Source organism: Falco naumanni, chromosome 2 (assembly GCF_017639655.2).
Source record: "Falco naumanni isolate bFalNau1 chromosome 2, bFalNau1.pat, whole genome shotgun sequence".
NCBI classification, from domain to species: domain Eukaryota; kingdom Metazoa; phylum Chordata; class Aves; order Falconiformes; family Falconidae; genus Falco; species Falco naumanni.
The window spans coordinates 14,750,759-14,772,683 of NC_054055.1; the positions used below are offsets into that span (position 1 = coordinate 14,750,759).

A 21,925-nucleotide genomic window follows, 5' to 3' on the forward strand; every position below is an offset into this window, starting at 1 on the left:
TGTGTTATTGCATTCAGTGCAAAAGAAACCTACAGAAGACTAAGCAGTTAGTTAAGTAAAACCATCCTTAGCTTTAATTAAAAACATGCAAATTACAAAGTAAAAGAGAAATATGGAATTTTGTTTGATTAAAGGCTCTGCGATGTGCTACCCAGGCAGAAATTTTGCATGTTCAGACTCAGATTTTTTTGCTTTTGCTCTCACTGCGATTGATACAGTCCCACTGCAAAGAGTTCCTGTTCCTCACTGGGAAGACATCACATGTATAACACCAAGGAACATTTTATCATTCTTAAATTAGAGGATTTTAATAGTTAAAGAAAATAAGACAATTTTATTAATTTATAGAAATACATTGAATTTTAGCAGCAACAAAATGTTTTGCTCAGGTTTCCTGCAAAGGGAAAAACTAGTCTGAAGGAGGGATGGATTCAACAAGAAAAAAACTGTGCAGGTGGAGATACAGGCATACTACATTGTTTCTGCTTTGTGATCAGATTGCAAGTCCCAGGGTTTAGTGGAGTTTAAAAAGCACCCTGGTGCTCATGATGTGGTCACAAGGCAGATATAATACAGGGTGTCTGTTTCTTTTTCTGTTGGTTGAAACAAGGGATCGTGACAATTGCCACAATGTGCCATGTGACTACGCATACAATAATTACATTAAGTGTAAAGAATGCCTCATGGACAATAACGCAACTGTCCCGATGAGGCTTCATACATTCACACAAATCCTGTGTTGAGGACTGAGAGTCTTGCATATTCAAAAGGCTTTTGCTGCCTTATTTTCATACTTCTTTTACTGACAACACAGCGAGCACATCACATTCCAGGAAGGTGGTATTAATTAAGACCTTAATGTAATTGCCTTCAAAATCCCTGAATAACAATAAGGAAAGTGTTTTTATGCATGTGTTGTGTAATAGTTCTGCAGAAGGGAGTTTAAGCTCTGGGCTAATCTTTTTTTTTGACCTTCCTTTATTTATTTCTTACAAAATTAGCCAAATTTATGACCTAGTTTTGAATATGAATGTAAATATCAAATAAAGCAGATTATAACCTTTTCTTGGTTGTAATTTTGTCTCGATTTACAGCTCAGGTCTCCAGCCATTTCAGCAATAATAGGTTAATACGTTGGCGTTTCTTATGCATAATCTGTGTAGCAGAAGTAGTAGAGGCCACTAGATAGAGATTTTACATTGAATTGCAACATATAGCTATATAGTCTAAGTTATACTTAGGATAAATGTGCATTCACAATAACCAATTTCATTTTCATTGGAAAACTGAAGTGAAAGACAGAATTTTGCTAAACTCATGGGAGTCATAAGAATAAGAAGCAGCTCTAAAGATTTATGTTGGCAAAGGACTGCAGTATTTTTTAGACAGTCATTTGAAACACTGTGAGGTTCAACTTTGGCAAGGTTATACTTTTTTTTAGAATATTACACCTTTAAAAGTGGTTTTGTGTAACAGAATAAACAAACGATGAATTTCTGTCTTCATAGAAAAAGATATATTCATTTATCAAATTAAACTTTTGCATAATTTACTTACATCCAGTTAACAGGCATTTGAACACAGATCTTTTTGGGAACAGTCTCAAGTGAATTGTTTATCATTGATCTTCACAAATTAACATATGGTTAGAAAACAAGATGTTTTATCATAGTTCGTAACACAATATATAAGTGTGAGAAAGATATGCAGATGTAAACTTTTAGGAGAAGAATCCAAGATAGATTTAGTTACATTGCTTTGAAACTTAAAGTGGATTTAGATTTTACAGAAGCTACACAAGAAAAAAGATTTTTAAAGCTACCAGTAGCAAAACAGGACACAAATAGTTACTTTTGATACTAGCTTATTAATGTATTTTATTTATAGGCAATGGATTCATTGAATGACCAAGAAATATACTAAATTGAACTCAGAAAAAAAATGTGTTTATTAAATAATTTACATTCTCAGTACAGTTACTGTCAGTTTTCCACACATGCTATAACCTTCCTTAAACTCTTTTCCATGAGAGCTGGTAAGGGTGGAAAGGTATTTTGGCTCCTGCTCCATCCAGTTCTTCAGCACTCACCCTGTGGAGCTTGGTCCAAAGGTTGCTGCTGCCAGTTCTGATGCCACCAGCTGCCTGCCGTGAGCTTGGCTGAAACAGCTGAGTCAATGAATCATTAAACCCAGAAAGTTCTTAATTTTCTTTGCCATGAGCCAAACAACTATCAGCAAAAGCTTAATTTTCTGCTAGCAAACCCCAAAAAAATTATTTCCCTGTATATTATTAAAACCAGCTCTTAGCTTTTCTACGAAACCAAGATTATATTTTTCAGGTGCTAGTTTACTTGATGAGAGTGATGGAAAATGCTTATAGGACTTCACATCTCCCTCCTGCATGCTGTAAGCCCTGTCTTACATGAAATTTTCTGTTACAGTTGTCACAGTGATATCTACATGAAAAATTTTCCAAGTACCTAAATACAGTTTCAGTATTCTAAAAGGAGATGCTAGTGTCTGCTAGCTGTATCCCAGGATTTCCAGTTTAGGTTGTGAGGACCCTGTAGGCATTCTGAGAAAAGAGGAACGGTTCTAAACAGTTTTACAACTTGGGTAATGTGCTTTACTCTTAACAGAAACATAGTAAAGATAGTTGTAGTGTGGAAGACAGCTATGAGAAATTTGGGTCCAGATGTGGCAAGCATGGGGAGTTGACAAGTGTGATTCCTTCATGAAGATGTTTGAAAATCTTAAGGAAAAGAACTTGGAGGAAAAACAAAAAGATAGAAAGGAAAGCTACTTGGATATTGAACAATACCAATACAAAAATGTGAGAGAGCAATACTTACAGAAAAAACCCAAATACTTTAGCCCAGTAAATAACTGCTGTGAAATTTTCTATGATCTATATGATCTAGAATTCTGGAAAGAAATAGTAGTTTACTACATCACCAATCCTTGTAAAGAAACAATGAAAAAATGGCTGAGGTGAACAAATCATGAGGGTGCTTTTCCTCTGGAAATCCAAAATAATTAGACCTATGTATTATCTCCAGAAATTGAAATGTAACCTGTGTGATAAGGAGTTGCAAGCTTCAGCAGTCATACGGATTTTTTTGTGCAGATTGTCATTTGTAGACATAGCTTTACTGCCTTGTCTCTTTTTTTTTAGATCAATGCCATAAACACACACGCTGCCAGTGATGAATGGTGCTTTCACAGACAGGGAGAAAACGGGCACTCACAGCCATTTCAATTTGTGTAGATCTCCGAGTACCCCAGGTTTCAAACTGGGGAGACATTTATGGCTGAGATACCTATTGACGTAATCATGTAACATGGAACTGAAATAATACGATCTAAAACCTGATAGACTACTTTTAAAGAGAGGGAACAGAAAACTTTCAGTTGATGACAAAAACCAGAAAAATAAAGAACTATGACAAGCACTATTTGACTTTAAAATGCTGAGTGAAAGTATTTTAAGGTTTCTGTCTCATGAAAGGCTGACCGTTATTGCAAGGGTAGCAGCATTTGACTTAATCTTTTAAAATATTTTGTAGTTGGAATGATGCTGTGTAAGGCATTAAAATGTGCTTTTATGAATAGTTTTGCAGTGCCCTGGGATGGATGTGTTTTAGAATGATGCAATGGACAAATTTGCATGGGTTTTATACATATGCTTTTTAGACCAAGACAGACATGGTAAAAATGCTTTGCATTTATATACACTACTCAATCAAAATGTCAATACCTGTAGCTTGTTATTCAAAACTTGATAAGAAACGGGAATGATTAGCCTGACTTTCAAAGGCACTGGGCTTTTATCAGCTGTTTGAAGCGGTAGGGGTGCTTGGGTGCCTAATAATGCTGTAAACACTGACATTTGAAACATTTGGCCAATATGCTTTGTGAACATCAACTAATGAGGCAGTGTCAGGTACACATAGCAAATTAAAATCATAATGGGTGGATAATGATACAAAAAGTTCAGGGATTTGTCTTTGCCGTAGTGCGCAATTAGCATCGCAGCAGGAGTTAATATTCATGAAGTACTCACATCTCTCTGGAGCTACTGGAATATGCGGAATGGTGGTTGGATGACACTTTAAAGGGCTGACATTTAGGTGCCATTTCCTGTACTGTGGAAGGCTGGTTGCTCTGTGATACTCAAGAAGCAATCAGTTATTTAAAAAGGCAGAATAGGGCAATAATTTACTCACAATTTCTGAAGTTTGCACAGGCCAAAGAATGCTTTCCTTGGTGTTGTCTGAATGCAATTGTGTTATAGAAATCAAATACAGGTAAGGTAAGAAAGCCAGGATAATCATGATTCATTAACTTCTTCGAAATGTAAACGTTTTATAATCCTATATTCATTCCCTTCTGCCATTTTAAGCACACTGCCAAATTAATGACTGGTGTAACACCACTGAAGTTAGATTCAATATTTTCCACTGGAACAGAACATTCTAATGACTTCTTATTAGACAGACTTATATTCTGCTTACTTATTTTTCTATGGCAAGGAGCAAGACTAGATCTCTGTGTACTGCATACAAAACCGCCTGCATTTGTGCACATCTGGCTACACCGGAGGGCCAACGTTATCAAAACATGAATTTCAAAGGTAAATGCCATGCCATAGTGTTAAAAAAGTGATCACACAGGTGACTGTATATCGATTTTGTTCATTCTATATATTCCAGGACTCATGTAATAATTTAATAAACTAAGATACTCACATTTTCTTCACCTTTGTACACTTGCTGAAAACTTCGTCTGGAAGAGAATGGATCTGGTTGTGTCTGAGTGACCAAAAAGTAATTGGTAATGGATGTTTAAATTAGGTCTTAACTGGTCAGTATTGCAACTGTCAAACCCCAGACCTTACCTCTGGGTGCAGCTGACACAGGGTCAGACCCTAGGAAGGACTTTGGGCACATTCCATTACGTAGCACCAGGTGCAGTACGTTGGGTGCGTTACCTTGCCTGTGAAGTGTGGGTAACCTCAGCTTCTTTATCAGCTGTCCTTAGAGTTTAAATCCTGAGCTTAAGCCTGAGTGGCCTCCTGGGATTAGCTGGGTGAAGACAGGCCTCCCTTGGTCTGTTTCGAAGGTAAGTGTACTTGACTGCTTGAACAAGTGAGCTGAAGAGCCAGTAAACTTAATTGCCGAGTTTTAAGGCTGGCCTCTTTTAAATATTTTCCTTTGATGATCCAGAGGGGCCTTTGAGAATTTCTCATATTAACAAGTAATCGGCCATATATAAATTTTGGCAACCTATAGGACTGGAGCTAGCAAAATGGAACAGGGAGCTTTCAGTCATCATTAAGAACCAATAATCCTGACGTTCCTGCTTCGGTAACTTCAGCAGTATTTGGCAGGTGCTCACCACCCTGGGGCTGGCTGCATACCCAGTGATCTTTAGTGAGTGGCCTGGGGCTGGCAGGCTTGAAACAATAGGAATGACAAACCCAAATAGCATCCAACTCACCTAATTGTAAATAAACATCTGCAGTGCAAAATGCCCATTTTGGCTAACACCCCAAGCTTTCTTTAGAGGAGTGAACCTGTTCTTTGTGCAGTTCGTATGACCTGTATTAGATGACTGGTTGTCCTGGTTTTGGCTGGGATAGGGTTATTTCTTTTCTTGGTAGCTAGTGCAGTGCTGTGTTCTGGATTTGGTGTGAGAACAGTGTTGACCTCATGCTGGTATTTTTGGTTGTTGCTGGGTAATGCTTATACCAAGTCAAGGACTTTTCAGTTTCTCAGCCCTTGCCAGCAAGAGGGCTGGAGGGGCACAAGAAACTGGGAGGGGACACAGCCAGGTCGGCTGACCTGAACCAGCCAAAGGGATATTCCATACCATGGAACATCATGCTGGGTATATAAACTGAGGGTGTGTGGGGGCATGGTGTGGCCAGGGCTGCCTGTCACTCAGAGACTGGCTAAGCATCGGTCAGCGGGGGGGGTGAGCAGTTGTGTTGTGCTTCACCAGTTTCCTTTTTTCCCTTCCCTTTGGGTTTCCTCTCTCCTTCTTCCCTCCTTTTCATTATAACTGTTATTACTACTGTTGTTCTTATGGCTTTATTTTATTTCAATTATTAAATTGTTCTTATCTCAACCCTCGAGTTTTACATTCCTTTCTGATTCTCCTCCCCATCCCTCTGGGTGAAGGGGAGTGAGTGAGCGGCTACGTGGTGCTTGGTTACCTGCTGGGGTTAAACCACAACACTGGTTTGCCGTGTTGATACATGTATTTTGTCAGATGAATTCCATACTGAAGTGGGCCTTGCAGCCAGATGCTTACAGCATTAACTACATACTAGTAAATCGCCTAGTAAATATCTAGAGTGGGTCAACCTTTTCTGCAACCTCTGAGTGCAGAGGGCTTGTACTTGGTAGTATAGCGTTATGCAAAGTGTGTTATAGGCACCTCTTCGTAAAACAGCTTTACGCTGGAGAGCAAAGGGAACTCTACTTACAGGAGGCTTACGTTGCTTGAAACAGGTGGACCAGACTTTAAATTAACAGCAGCACATTCTAGTTCCATTTCGATGCAGATGCAACCTTCTGGGTATTAGTGGAGACCTGGGAAAAGGAACCCTTGAGTGAATGTCTTACATATGACCCACCAAGTATGTCTGATCAGGTGGAATGTCATTCTGAGACCTCTTTTAGAAAGGGATTGGACATCTAGATGCAACACCCCCAAATTACCTTAGCAAGGTTTGCTTATCAGGAAGGCTATAAAACACTGATGTTGCACTTCCTAGGACTGCAGTGCTTCACATGTAATGAAAGCAAATGTAAGTAAAACATAAATCAACTGTAATATACCACTGTTCATAAGCCACAATAAGGATAACTGAAACACAACATGTACTTGATGCATGTATAAATTTATATATACATACAAATGAGATGATCTGAGAAATTGCTGATGGAACAGTTTCCACTGGAGAATGCAGATTTGTTTAACTCACTATACTTCACTGAGAAATTGGAGGCTTTGATTTTAGTGCAGACCAGAGGGAACACAGCATCGAAACTTGCTTCTTGCTTGCCAAGACACTGTCCTTGCTTTCTGGGATTTAAGGAAGGGCTTTTTGGGTACCCCAACTTGGCAGTCCATCTGAACAGCTGTCCCAGAGCCTTTGGGTTTATGACTCTTTATCAATAGGCAGGAAGAAATAATTCAGAATGGAACAACATAAAACATTTCAAGATTATTTTTTTTAATGTTACATAAAGAAGACTTGCTTTTTTGCTTTTGTTCCTGAGTGGGATGAAAACAGATGCTGACTTTCCAAAAGTTCCCAGAAATGTAATTACCATTTTCCTGCAACTTTATAAAGCTGCAACCTGGCACTAACAAGCAGGTTTTCCATTGCATTACCCTGCTCTACTCTGGTATGCATGCAAAAAAGTGAAAACTGTGAAAGTAAAGGAGTTCCCTGAGTGCATCTAAAATTCCAGGTATCTCTATAATTATAGTAAATATATATATATGCAGTCAAAAGCCTTAGAAGTGTAAAATAGTTTAAGGATATTAATAAGGACATTAAGATTAAGTTAGTCTGATAAATCCAATTAATTAGGCTTTCCATGAACCATATCAAAGATACTTGCCCATCCACTATTATCTCCTACAGAAAGTGTTAATGTTTGTCAGCTGTACTTTAAATTGCCTATCAGCTTTTATTGAAAACCAGAACATTAATGCCAATTTGTCTGTGGGGTACATGTGTTTTCTTATACAGGATGGAACTAAAAGTAAATCTTCAAATGGATTGTTTTTATTGCCTTTTCTGCTGATTATGAGTAGCAATTATAAGCCCAAATCAAGAAATCTCATGTAAATTGAGTACCAGAAGTGTACCAGACTATAAGTATGGCAGAGAGGTTGAGAAATAGAGAGAGAAATCAAATGTTGATGCAAAATATTTTTAGAAAATGTGTTTATAAAAAGAAGTGGATGCTAAAGTAGAATGATTGGTGTAGTGGAGAAACTCATACTGCAGTACATGTTATAGCATGGAGAATCACAAATTATTTACAGTGGAAATATACACAGGATAAAGGAAATGTTCTAGGACAAGACTGAAAATCAGAAAGTGACCCAGTAAAAACCAGAAAGTTTACACCTGTTTCAGTAAATGGATATGCTTGGTGATCTCAGATTTCAGGCAAAACCATGGAAAATGATGAGAACAGATCATTAGTGGACCAGTACAGTAACAGTAGATGTACAGGCAATTGTACAAGTTATATGAGATATGAGAGAAAATCAGTTAAAATTTATAAAGCATAGTCTTTTTTTTTTTTAATAGATTGTCAGAAGGTAGGAATGTCTATTATATATGAGGAATATCAGTCTTTGGGGCAATCAGTACACCAGAGTGCGGTTTGGAGCTGGTAACGGCAGTGGTACGTAGGTGAATGGTAAACAGGAAGGTGCAATGTGGAAAGTCGTAAACACAAATGGCCACATCCAGAGGTGGTAGCTGAGGGGTGATGGTAATGAAAAAGTAAAGAGGCACAGGAGGATGATTTGAAATACCTAGAAAGATGAAAAGAAAGTGAAAGAGATGTAAGAACTTCACTAGGAGACAGGTGGGGAGGGAGGATAGGAAGCAGGACATGACAGTGAGTTTATACATTAATTTCTGACCCAACATGCTTCACAGTCACAGAAGAAGTCAAATGTGATATAGAGGGAATCATGCTCCAAAACATGGATCTTTTATTAGCCAAAAAAGGAGACTAGTATCACTGGTCTGACTTCCTCATTGCTCTTTTGGATTGAGAGTGGGCATGGAGGTCAGTAATACAGAGAGGAATCGTAGTGTGATCACCACCAAGTGCGTACATGCTTATGCACATATACCGAGACATGTATATATCTAAGACTTAGAACACTTGAAATCATCATAGATTAAGAATTCTTCACTTTTACTGGTAGAAAGCCTTATTGAACATAAGTACCCCTACTTATGTGCAGGAGTTTGTGCACCCACTTTGAAGGATTCCCCACACAGATATGCAGTGATTGCCCACTGCCCATAGCAGAGGATAGTCTAATAGGGATTCTACAGCAATGTCACCACTGGAGTCCACCTGGGGCCTGTTTTTAGACACCCTGTCAATTTTCTTTGCTGACTGGCATGGTATAATTCCCTCATTCGTTGAACAAAAGAAAATATTCAATTAAATTGAAAGACCCAGATTTGTCAGGCTTGTGGGACATCTGCCAGCTATTAGCAATTCAATGTGTATTAACTGGAGGAGCACATCCCACAACCAGGTTTTGTTTCTGTATAGTTACAGATGTTGCAGTACTCACCACAGTTCTCTTCATCTGCACCATTCTCAGAGTCGTTTATGCCACCATAATCAAATGCCCACGGGAGGCATGTTGTATGATTTCTGCATGGCAAATAACTCTTTTGGCAGACACCACCAACTGAAATGCCTTCCATCAGCCAAGATTCTGAGAAAATATGGGAAGGTGTTTCCTCTACAGCACAGTCAGTTTCAAATTAAAAAGGCCTGATAAAACTGCAACCATAGCATGCAACAGATTTTCATTTTTTGTTTTGAGGTGTATTGTGTTTAATTTTAATTCTGCCTCTTGCTTTACAGTGTCAGCTACAAACGGTTTTCCACCACTGAAATTTAGAAGAGAAAGTTTAAAGTTTCTGCTTGTTTCTCTTCTGTCTTTCCCATCATCTGCACAACACATTGCTGGACAGAAAGAAACTTATGAATGTACTTTCCTGGTAGACTGATTCCTCTGAGGTATAAGCATTAAGTAGCAGAACGCTGCAGCATGGCCAGAGGTGGACAGGGAGGTAGTACTTGGATATTGCTGGCTGGGGGAAGTGAAAATCTCATGTGAAGAGAGAACTTCCAGCTGAAGCACGTGGAAAGCTACTTCCCATGCTGAAGGCAGCTGGGCAACAGGGAAGTGTCCACTTGCATATCAGAGAGGTACAGCTACTAAGAGCACTTACTGCATGTAATTACAGGAAAGTCTTTGAGCAATTGGCAATCCTGGTGTGAAGCTGCACAGTTGGTCTCAGATTTATGGCTTTTCTTTTGGGATCTTTTTTATTTTTTTGCAATAATGCAATGACATTTATAGTCTTGTAGATCACTTATTTAGACAAAATGTTTAAAGAAGAGAATAGTTTTTATTTCCTCTATTGGTGCACATCACAAATGACTGGTTTTCTGCAAAACATTTGCAGGAAATATGCTCTATTGTTTCATTGTAGGTATGGAACATATGCCCATTTGCAAAAACACTTTTTCCCTTTCACAAAGTTTACAGGAGTTTTACAGCCAAGAAAAACTACTGAAAGAATGCTAAAACTGCAAAAAAAGCAATCCAAAACCCCCAGGAAAGTTCTTTGTATCATACAGAGCTAATTCTGTTTTCACTCATTAGCAACATCTCTGAAAAGTGAAGTTCGAATTTGGCAAAACAAATTTGATTATAATCTTAGTTGAACAGGTAAAAATGTCTATGGACCCACCTTGCAGAGGCAGACATGCTGACTGTAGAGACATGAGACTCCTATGGGACTGTATACCGGATTAAAATGAAGCATATGGGATAAAATTACAGGGAGGAATGACAGAAACAAGGTGAAGTAATCCAATTCCTATGAGGCTAATGGACAATTAGGGGCTATATAGGATCAGCCAGGAAGGAAAGAGCAGAAATTCAGCTAAAAGGTAATCTTTAAAAACTGAGTATGTTTTAGTTTTATTTAACATTTTCCTAGTAATACTGCTTTTTTTTATGATGCAAAGAATTGAGGCTGAGACATGATGATAGGAGATGAAATACATGGTGGATTCCAAACTCAGACTTGAGTTCCAAATTCCATTAATTTTGGAAATCTCATCAAGATATGCCTTGCCTTTTAAGTGAGATACCTCTAGCATTCTCTTGCTACAAAACTGAAAAGATGGACAAAGGGGTTTAGACTAGCTTTTCTGAAGGCTTTGGTTAGGATCCACTATCTAGATAAAAATAAATAGCTTAGAGTGGTTAAACCATAGATCTTTGTATATCAGTATTTTGAATAATGTTACAATTAGACTCCGATAGGTTACTGTTTTCATCAAAATCCTTATGGTAATGTCAGTATTTTTAGTTGTAACTCAATTTTTCTTGTATCAGATATTGCACAAATGTTGGACTGGAAAAAGTTTTCCTTCTGTATTCATTCAGGGACAAAAAAAGCATTTTTTCCTAGTATATGTTTATGTTTAGTATAGCTTGACAGTCCCTTTTAAAGAATGGAGTCTGTCCATGACCTCTCAAGAGAAGCAAAGTTACAACAGAACACATGTGTGGTAGCAAAGCTGGAAATGCATCCTGAGTCTCTTCACTCTCAGCATTCAGTTAACTGCCCTGGCAGACAAGAAACCAGCTATCATCCAAACAGAAAGGGCTTGTTTATTTATTTTTCTCTTTGAGTCTTTAAATTAATTCTAACTTGTCTTAATTTGCTATTTTATCAAGCATAAGGCATTTACTGCTCTGATGGCTGTGGTTGTTCCTGACACACTTTCCAGTTACGCTGACACACAGACAATGATGTCATCTGCTGGGTATCCACATCTGTTCTCATGAATGTCTGCAGTATTATGTGGAGCAAGTCCATAAGACTGATGATTTACTACCTCTTGGACAGCACTTTGTCTGATGAATAGATACAGGTAAAAGTGGAAGCTTCTTTTTCAAAACAATAATGCCATAGAAGCAGTTCTTTATCCACCATGTGATAAAATTCAATCTTCAGATTTCTGCCTATGATAGAGTTTCTCCTTCTCTACTGGCTACTAAATCTTCTCTATTTCTCACCATAAATTTCTGAGTGGCAAAAACCAACCAAACCATACCAGGTATTACTGAGGATCAGCTAGATTCATGCAACACACACAGAGTTCTCAAACATGGCACTGTTATTCAATGTTCTTTAATGAAATAAGTCTATAAATTAATTGCAAATTTGGTAGTGCAAGCAAGGAATATTGCCTCTTTCAGTGACTGCAGTTGTAAGAACAATTTTGTTTAAGGCAGAAAAACTAAAACATTCTCTGCAAATGTCCAAGTTGTGCAAAAGCTCTCAGGATACGTTTCCAGCCATCTGGTAGTTGCTTCCACCATTGTAACTACATGGTGCTTGCCCTGGTAGGTTTGTGGCAGTATGATATAATCCATCCACCAGGCATCCCCATATTTATATTTCAGCCATCATCCTCTGTACCAGAAAGGCTTTGACTGCTTGGCTTACTTGTTTGCAGTGCATGTTTCACATTCATAGATAACCTGTGCAATAAGCTCAATCATGACTGCATCTGTATGTTGTATCTCTTCCTTGGTCATCTGAGGTCTCATGGACCCATTGAGCTTCAAATAATTCACCCAGTTGTTGCCAGTCCAGATCCACCTTAGCCACTTCAATCTTAGCAGCCTGATCCACCTGGTGGTTGTTTTCATGTTCTTCAGTGGCCCGACTCAGCTATGTAAGCAGCTATGTGACATACTTTTACAACCAGATTCTCAATCCAAGCAGGAATATCTTGTTATAATCCAGCAGCCTAGATGGGTTTACCACTGTGTGGCTGCTTGGTCTGCTTCCAGTATTGCAGCCAGCCCCACAGAGCATTTGCCACCATCCATGAGTCAGAATTAAATACTGGCCATTTTTCTCATTCAGCAGTATCTAAAGCTAGCTGGATAGCTTTCACCTCTGCAAACTGACTCAATTCACCTTCTCCTTCAGCTGTTTCTGTGACTTGTGTGGACCACCACACAGCAGCTTTTCACCTTTGATGTTTTCCTACAATATTACATGACCCATCAGTGAACAGGGCATATTGCTTTTCGTTTTCTCGTAGTTCATTATATGGTGGGACCTCTTCAGCACACGTCACCTCCTCCTCTGGTGATATTCCACAATTTTTGCCTTCTGGCCAGTCCATGATCACTTCCAGAATTCCTGGGCAACTGGGATTTCCTATTCGAGCTCATTGTGTAATCAGTGCTACCCACTTACTCCATGTAGCATCAGTTGCGTGATGTGTAGAAGGGACCCTCCCTTTAAACATCCTGCCCAGTGCTGGTCACCGAGGTGCCAGGAGGAGCTGCGCTGCAGTACCAATCACTTCTGAAGTGGCTCGAACCCCTTCATAAGCTGCCGATATCTCTTCTTCACTTGGAGCATAGTGGGCCTCTGTATCTATGACTTCAAAAGCCCAAGGGTCGACCTCGAGTTTCCCCCGGTGCTTTCTGCCTGAGGCTGCAGGTAGGGCCATTCTGCCTAGCTGTGGTGTAGAGCATATTGCATATTCTATAATCTTGTCCCTCCAGGGCTGGCCCAAGGGCTACTGCATGAATTATTTCCTGTTTAATTTGTTCAAAGGCTTGTTGTTGTTCAAGGTCCCATTTGAAATTATTCCTCTTCTGGGTCACTTGATGGAGAAGGCTTACAATCAGATTGTAATTTGGAATGCGCATTCCCTGAAAGCCCACAACAGCTAAGAAACATTGTGTTTCCTTTTTGCTAATTGGTGGACGTAGCTGTTATTTTGTTGGTCACATCTGTTGGGATCTGATGACGTCTATCTTGCCATTTTATTCCTAATAACCAGATCCCTGTGCAGGTGCCTGGACGTTAGTTTTATGGCAAAACTGGCTTTCAGAAGGATTTGGCCTATTTTCTTCCTCTTCTTGATGCTGTGTTGACCCATACGATGATGTCATCAATGTATTGCAGATACTAAGCTGTCCTGGTTTTGGCGGGGATAGAGTTAGTTTTCTTCCCAGTAGCTGGTACAGTGCTGTGTTTTGGATTTAGGATGGGAAGAATGTTGGTAACACACTGATGCTTTAGTTGTTGCTGGGCAGTGGTCAAGGACTCTTCAGCTTCTCATAATGCCCTTGCCAGCGAGTGGGCTGGGAAGCACAAGAAGTTGGGAGGGGACACAGCCAGGACAGCTGGTGGGAGCAATTGCCTTGTGCACCGCTTCTTTTGTATATTCTAACTGCTTAATTGTTGTTGTTGATGTTGCTATTGTTATTATTATTATTATTATTATTATTATCCCTTCCTTTTCTGTTCTGTCTTTATCTTAATCCATGAATTTTGCTTCTTTTTTTTTCCCCCAGTTCTCTCTCCCATTCCTCTGGCAGGAGCACAGGGAGTGAGCCAGCAGCTTTGCGGTGTTTAGCTGCCTGCTGGGTTAAACCATGGCAGTCCTTTTTGGTGCCCAGAGTGGGACATGAAGGATTGCAACAATAACTGATTTGACCAGAGCATGTTAAAAGAAATAAGTCATAAGCATTCATTACATTTGTTTAATAGTCGCTGGTCACAATGTTGCTTTATTTTCTCTCTGAGTTGCTGTACTTGCTCTCAGAGTTGTATAACACCTTACTTACTGTATATGTTCCCTGTTGAGCTGCTTATCACCTCTGGGGGCTGGGCTAAGGTTATCATTTTGCTGTGCTGTGTAGCTCTGGTTTATGTTATAAAATTACTGGCCATGAGACTAATCTGGTATTTGTACTCAGCACTGAGTCATCTCCGTACTTCGGCAGCCATCTATTGGAAACTATTAATAATTACACCTTTTACCTTCTCTCAGAGAGCCCATCTATGGGGGAGATGGCTTCCTCCATCTTCCCCTTCTACTCCAGGCTAACTGCAATAGCTTCTGAGAATTTTGAATATCCTTGGGATGTTCAAACCAGAATTTTCCTGTTGCTTTGTTTCCTGAATGAGTTTCAGGTCTTGTTTAAAGTTAAAAAGACTATTTAAGAATACCACCCAGAGATCTGCCCTGAGGCTAGATGGTTATGAGTGGCAGGGGGTGTGGGTTAGCATGGGTAAGTGGCTAGGAAAGTGGGCACCTCCAGCGTTTTGGAATTTCACCACTGAACAGGTGCAGAATCCTGAAAAACTAGTAACATTTGGGGAAAGTATGCTGTCACCCTGGCAATTCAGAGAGATACAAATCACTGCAATGTGCTGGGCCCTGGCCCATGACTACCAAGCCCGTGCAACACTGTTCAGCACCCTCAAGGGGAAGAGAAGGTCTCTGGATCTGACGGCGAAGTGACAGGCACTTGTGGCTACTCCAGCCCTGGTGACAGGCACTGTGGCTCCACAAACCCCAGCAACAGGCATGGCAGCTGAACTGAAAAACCAACCCATGCTGGCATCAGTCACCCCTACACACAAGAAGAAATAATGGAAGAGGAAGTCATCTTGTTCAGTAAGGGATGAAGGAGCTTCTTCTGAGAAGGAGTGGGAGGATGAAGTGGATAAGGCAGACTGCTCCAAAGAAGGGCTATCATGAGAACAGGAGGAGGAAGAGAAGTGGCCATGGATCAGGGAGAAAAAAAGAGGCAGAACTCATAAATGAGGTGGTAACCACCCGATCCCTATCCCTGAGTGAGCTGCAAGAAATGTAAAGAAAATTGATCTGTCATCCAGGTGAGCACATTGTCATCTGGCTACTCCAGTGCAGGGATAATGGGGCCAGGAGCCTGGAATTAGAGGGTAAGGAAGCCAAACAGCTGTGTCCCTTTCTAGGGAGGGGGAACATTGACAAAGTGAGTGGAAAAGGGACACAAGTCCACAGCCTCTGGAGGCAATTCCTGTCAGGCATGAGGAACTTCAAGGAAGATGCTATACATCACCCAAGCAAGTGGACCACCATGGAGAGAGGTATCCACTGCCAGAGGGAATTAGCTGGGCTGAAGGCGATTTATGATGACTTGAACAATGAGAGGTTATCCAAAGATCCAGATGAGGTCAAGTGCACACAATCCATGTGGCAGAAGTTTATACAGAGCGCATCATTTTCATATGCGAGCTCATTGGCAGTAATGACCTGGCAAGATGGAGAGGAACAAATGGTGGACAAATTGGCTGGCCAGCTCCAGCAATATGACGAAAGCATCTCTTCCGCCTTACAGGCCTGTGTCTCAGCTGTGGAGAAACTGTCCAAAAAACTGGCCAGGGAGTTCCAGCAATTCAAAGAGGGTATGTGCTACTCCCCACCTCTGTGGACCGGTATCTCAGCTGTTAGGAGTAAGTGTTCCTCTGCTCAAGAGAGAGGATGTAGTGGGTATGCACCAGAGGCCACCCTGTGGTTTTACCTGTGTGACCACAGAGAAGACATAAGGAAATGGGATGGAAAATCTACCTCGATCCTAGAGGCACAGACATGTGAGTTGCAAGAAAACACAGTCACAAAGGGGATTCTTTCAGGAGATTTACTGCTCCAGTTTCCAGTGGGCAGTTCCCCAGGCAGAGCAGAAGGGCTAATCTTATTTTTGATCTTAGGTCCTGGTCTAACCCAGCAGACAACTGGCCACCACACAGCTGCTTGCTCATGCCCCCAGTTCCCAAGCAGTGCCCCCCGTCCAGCTTTCCCCCTAGTTTATATACGGACCCTGATGTCATATGGTATGGAATATGCCTTTGAGCAGTTTGGGTCAGCTGTCCTGTCTGTGTCACCTCCCAACTTCTTGTGCCCCCCAGCCCACTCGCTGGCAAGGGCAGTACAAGAAGCCCAGCAACAGCTAAAGCATCAGTGTGCTACCAACATTCTTCCCATCCTAAATCCAACACAGCACTGTACCAGCTACTGGGAAGAAAATTAACTCTATCCCAGCTGAAATCAGGGCACACACTAAAACATACACAACTGTTTTTACTATTTTATTTATCTGTGCACAGATCTAAGTTTTCATAACCATTCTTTTCCATCAATATGTTTTTTCTAGTTGGGAAAATAAAGAAGACTTGGTTTTATATCAGATATTTCATGGAAAGAAAACAATTTTCTAGATGCAAACTACAGGCTGAAGAGGTGTTTGATGAACTGCAGGAACTGTTCTTATAAAATTTTGATAGTAAAAATGTTGTGGATTGTCCACATGAAACACCCATGTAATGGCCTGAATGGTGAGCAGGTTTAAAGCAACAATGCAAATTAGACACCGTCTGTTTGTGAAATCTATAAAATCTACAAAAAATGCACTAGTCATTAGGTTTTCACATTAATCTAAAGTGTGTTTGCTTTAGGATTCCTGCATTTACTAAGGTGACAGAATCTTCATCCACAGCGCTTCACAGGAAAACAATAACCTTGAACTCTCTTTTTGAAATGAATGGACCCTTTACCAGGTTATTCTTTTCCCTGGTTGAAAAGTGAGTCACGCTTTAATTTATGCTCAGTAGTTGTTTGACACTTCAATATGATTGATTGTCACATTTATAATAGCTGTGGGGTTTTATTGTCAGAACTGAATGACTCCAGCGATCACTAGCCTGCATTGCTACGGTTATTAAGGTCTGGACTGTAAATCCCTTCCTGACACTGAGAAGCAGTTACTCATTGAAGAAGTCCTATAGCTCCTGTGAACAGCAGTTCATCACAAAAAGAGAAGGCTTGAAATCCTGGATTTTATCCTTAAATTTGTCACACATGGGATCTCTAGGGAGTGATATAAAAAGTCTGAAACTGCTGTTAAAGATACCTATTCCCTCAGCTACAGGGCTGAGGCTTCTGGGCTTATCTGTTCAGGCTGAAACGACTTACTCCAGTGCTGAAATTCCAGTCACTAACGTTTTAGACACAGCTTGGCTAACTAGCATCAATTACAAAGTTATGGCTGTGATGTGAATAAACTTCTTTCCACTCAGTAGCATGCCAGTTTTGTTTCTCCAACATGCCCAGGATGCTATATAATTACTTTCCACAGGTCTTGGCATGTGAGGATAATTGTGTGAGGTTTCCTTCTGCCTGGAAGACTGTGTCTCGGTGGCCTGTTGGAGAGATCTTTTTGGGGAATAAATGCAAAAAAAAAAGGAGCTGTTTATCACCAGCCGTTAGAGGGCAGTGAAATACCATTTTTTATACAGTGCCAGTTTAGTCACACTGAATGGTAAGGGCACATTTTGAAGGTTAACCAGCCACACAGATATTTATGTCTGTATTTATAATCAGGTGATGTTTTCTACTCTTTTGGGGTGGACTTACGTATCCATTGTAGGAATTGCAGAGTACATGCCTAGTGAAGCTTAAACAGCCTGCAATCAGTACCCATTTTACACTACAGATGTCCCCAGAAACATTCCCCAGATGGGTGTTTCCCTGCCGTAACTGTGTCCTATGACATTCCCGAGGCTGCTATGCTGAACACATGCGTTTGTAGACACATTTAAGAGGACAGGGCAAGACGGCAGCTGATCTGTTATTCTCTTCAGATTTCTGTACTGCTTGAAACAGGGTCATGTGAGGGCTGTTAGGGCTTGTCCGCCCAGGAGAAATCTCTGATACCTGTCTACTTCCCCACGATTTTTGCTTGTAACTGTGGTTATCCAAGGCTTTGAGCTGGAACCTCTTTAGGATGAAGGCTGCGCTGCCTTGGAAAGCCCAGTCATCTTGGGTTCCATCCCTTTCTGGAGTAGCCTGAACTAGTCTGGTTTGGCCAAAGGGGCCAAAGGGTTTGCTGTTAAACCAAGATAATTTATGGCAAAATTGGTTTAGGCCCTATTGTCTACTATTGATGGGGAGTATATGCAAAGAACAATTTGAAACAATGGCAGGGTGGTGCTTTTTTTCCCCCCTAACAGTGTGAAATAAGTAAACATACATTTCACGCTGTGTAAATAGGAAACATAGTAAGGGATGCTTTGGTAATAAATTATTTAAAAAATTTGGTTCTTCAAATTTAACAATGAAAGCAATATATTAATCTGTGTAATGAAAAGGTGAGCCATTGTATGGTTTTTATTAACCACATTGTCTTAAATCAAATGTTGGAAACATAATAAAATAAAGTTTATGTTAAAAACTTTACATGAGTAAAATTTCCTTTGGCAATAAAAAAAACATAGTAACTTTAAAATAGTTATTTTTGAGTACTTAGTAAAATTCAGTGCATTGAAATACTGCATATTCAACGCCCTTTGAGCAGCATGTCTACAGAAGAAATAATATATTCTCTAGTACTTATTTTCTATCTGGCAATTTTGAAAATTTCTTCACAGCAATATACTTTCAGTTTCTTACTTTAATTACACTATAACTTGCCCTTTATGTCTTATTAGAAAAAAATGTTATTTTATTAAAGAACTTTTCACAAGCTGAGAAATTACCATTCATCAGCAAATTACAATGAGTTTATTCACTTTGCTGTAATGTTTCAAGAATTACTAAGAATAAGAAAATATTAATTATTAAAAAAGAAATCGTGCAGGCACTGAAAAGTCTTTTGGAAAATTTGTGTAAATGCAATACTGTAGCTTCTACTTGTGTACTGTTATATACAGCGTTTCTACGGGAAAGAACTTTTCTCATAGAAACAATCTTAGGCAATCATTTCTGAGATTCTGAGTGCTCTATCAAATGTATAATTCTAATTTTAATATGCTGATATGAAAAGGATTTTCTTGGCCAAACTACCACAAATTTTGTTGCAATAGAGAAATATTTATGAAAAATCTGTTGCTAAGTTAAATGCTCACTTTTTCAGCAAATATTTAGAAAATGTGTTAGAACTCATGTGAAGATTGCTGTTTACAACAATTTTTTATGATGTCAAGTACTTTTTCAAAAAGTGTCAGTTTATCCTTTAGGCATATATTCAATGAATTTTATTTCATAAACATTTAGAGTAACCCGGTTGAACTGTTCTGTCATTTCATTAAAGCAAACTTCCTCATGTGCTGTAAACACCTTTTTTCCTTAAAAATATGTTTTTCAAAATCATGCAAATGAAAATTCCTTACTGATTCCTTACTTTAGATAAAATTCCTTATTCATTCCTTAATGTATAATGAAAATTCCTTACTCTGTCCCCAAAAGCAATCAGGTTTATAAAGAAATAAGAAAGAAGCAGTCTTACCTTGGATTTCTAACAGAGGAACAGAATAGAGCAGAACTAGTATTGCTGACCGTCTGAAGTCGGTAAGATGAAGAGAAAGGCAATGGCATGTTTATGGCCACTGAGCCAGTACTTATGCTCTGGACACCAAACTCTTATATAGAAATCTCCAGTTCAGCTACATGTGGCATTGAGCATGCTCTCAGCCTGCTGCTTCCCAGCTTTGAGGGAGAAACTTCATCGCCCATCAGGTTGCTGGCAATTATTTAACCATAGCAACAGTTTTGCCTGGCTTCTGCTTTACTACTGCTTTCGTCTGAGAAAAAGTGTATGAGATTTTAATTTCACTAGATCAAAAAGTGATTTCTGACAAGGTAATTTCGGGTTACAGGTGAGATTCCTTTTCTAAACGTATTAAGTTATCTTTGTAAGGAACTTGAAAATCTCAACAGTTTGCTGTTATTATATTGCATCTGGGATTACAAAGATGTCAGTTTGATTTTTTTAATTAAAATGCCATCTAAGTACAAACATCCAAGTAGTTAAACATGTAACCAAACACTGTGTAGAGTTGGCCCACTGAACTCATTTGCTTTGTTGTCCCCAAGAGTAATTTCTGAAATGACAGTTTCTCAAAGAAAGATCATTACCCCTTTGATGTAATTATTATTCTGGAAAGTCAATATTTTTCTGCCCCTTGATATAGCAGCCTTATGAGCATCCTTCACTTAATGAAAACTTTTTTTTTTTTTTTCCCCTGAAGATACCACAGACATGTAGAAGATGGTTAGCTACACAACTGTCTGCATTTAATATTATGCAGGACAGACATATTGCTCTAAGATTAATACATCATTTGGTTTAAGTTTTCAGCATGGAATACTAATATGTGTGACTGGTGGCACTGTGTTCTTCCATGGTACATTTTAATTTAAATAGGGAAAACAAATGCAAGAATACCACAATGCATTTGTATAAAATCTCACAAGAAATTATTGATAACTTTCATCTAGAATACTTCAGGATACGTGGGCTAACGGGAGGAATAGGAATGCAACTGTCCCCAGAAACAGGGACTACGAAATGCAATGTGTATGGGTGGTCCACTGCATAGATACAAAAGATACAAAAAAGGCCTGTCATGAACTACTTACCCAGTGTTAAAAGACCAAACTGCTGCTCACAACTATGCGAGGCAATGAACAATTAAAATGAGGAGAAATACTCATATGAGAAATCATTTGACTTCAGTGATCAGTAATGTCTGAGATAAATTTACCATCCCAGCCACTGGTGCTCTTTATATTGAATACGGGAGGCAAATGAAGGTGGGAGAGGGATGTGGCATACTTACACCTGTATTTCTTAGAGCTGTGAGGCACTGTAGATTTTTCTGTACTTTCTGAAACAGCAGATGCAAGTGTGCAAATCTGCCAACATTGCAATATGGAAAGTGATTGAAGTTGAAGTTGGTGGAAAGGTGTAAAAGCTCTTGGCCACCACAGTAAAAATACACATTGGCACTTGCTTGGCACTATTTGTTTCTGTTTTCTACATACTGTCCACCGAGGGTCTTGAAGAGTTCCTAGCCCAAGAGGAAGGATGAGTGGCAATTTGGTCCAGCACATGCAAACGAAATGTACAACTGAGAACAGTAGTCATGCAGAATTATGTGGGGGTCACACGAAAAAATGAAATAACATTGGTAAATGTCCTTGTTGTTTCTTAGCATCCCATTCCTAGCATGCACACAGCATGTTGTCTGCTCAGAGGTCTGAGATGCAAGCAGCTGCACTGCAGGTCTCTAGCTGCAAAGGAGCAGAGCCACCTTGCTTCTCACTCTTCTTTGGGGCTGTGCTACAGATCACACACGGGGCCTTCTGAGGCCGTCACAGCAGTAACAGAGAGAATGCCTTGCCTGTGGTACAGGTGAGACCGATGAAATCACTAGGAGACTTTTGTGCCCCTGCTTACCTGTCATGACATCAGTGAT

General features: G+C 39.7%; 1 long non-coding RNA gene across 1 annotated transcript; it reads right to left on the reverse strand.

The window, feature by feature from the left end:
• Nucleotides 1–360: 360 nt before the first annotated feature.
• LOC121083543 lies at nt 361–20,096 on the reverse strand. Its single transcript, XR_005826404.1, has 3 exons — nt 19,954–20,096; nt 6,491–6,596; nt 361–2,158 (listed from the first exon to the last, which is right to left on the reverse strand). It is a non-coding gene; the product is annotated as an uncharacterized LOC121083543 (long non-coding RNA).
• Nucleotides 20,097–21,925: the final 1,829 nt, after the last annotated feature.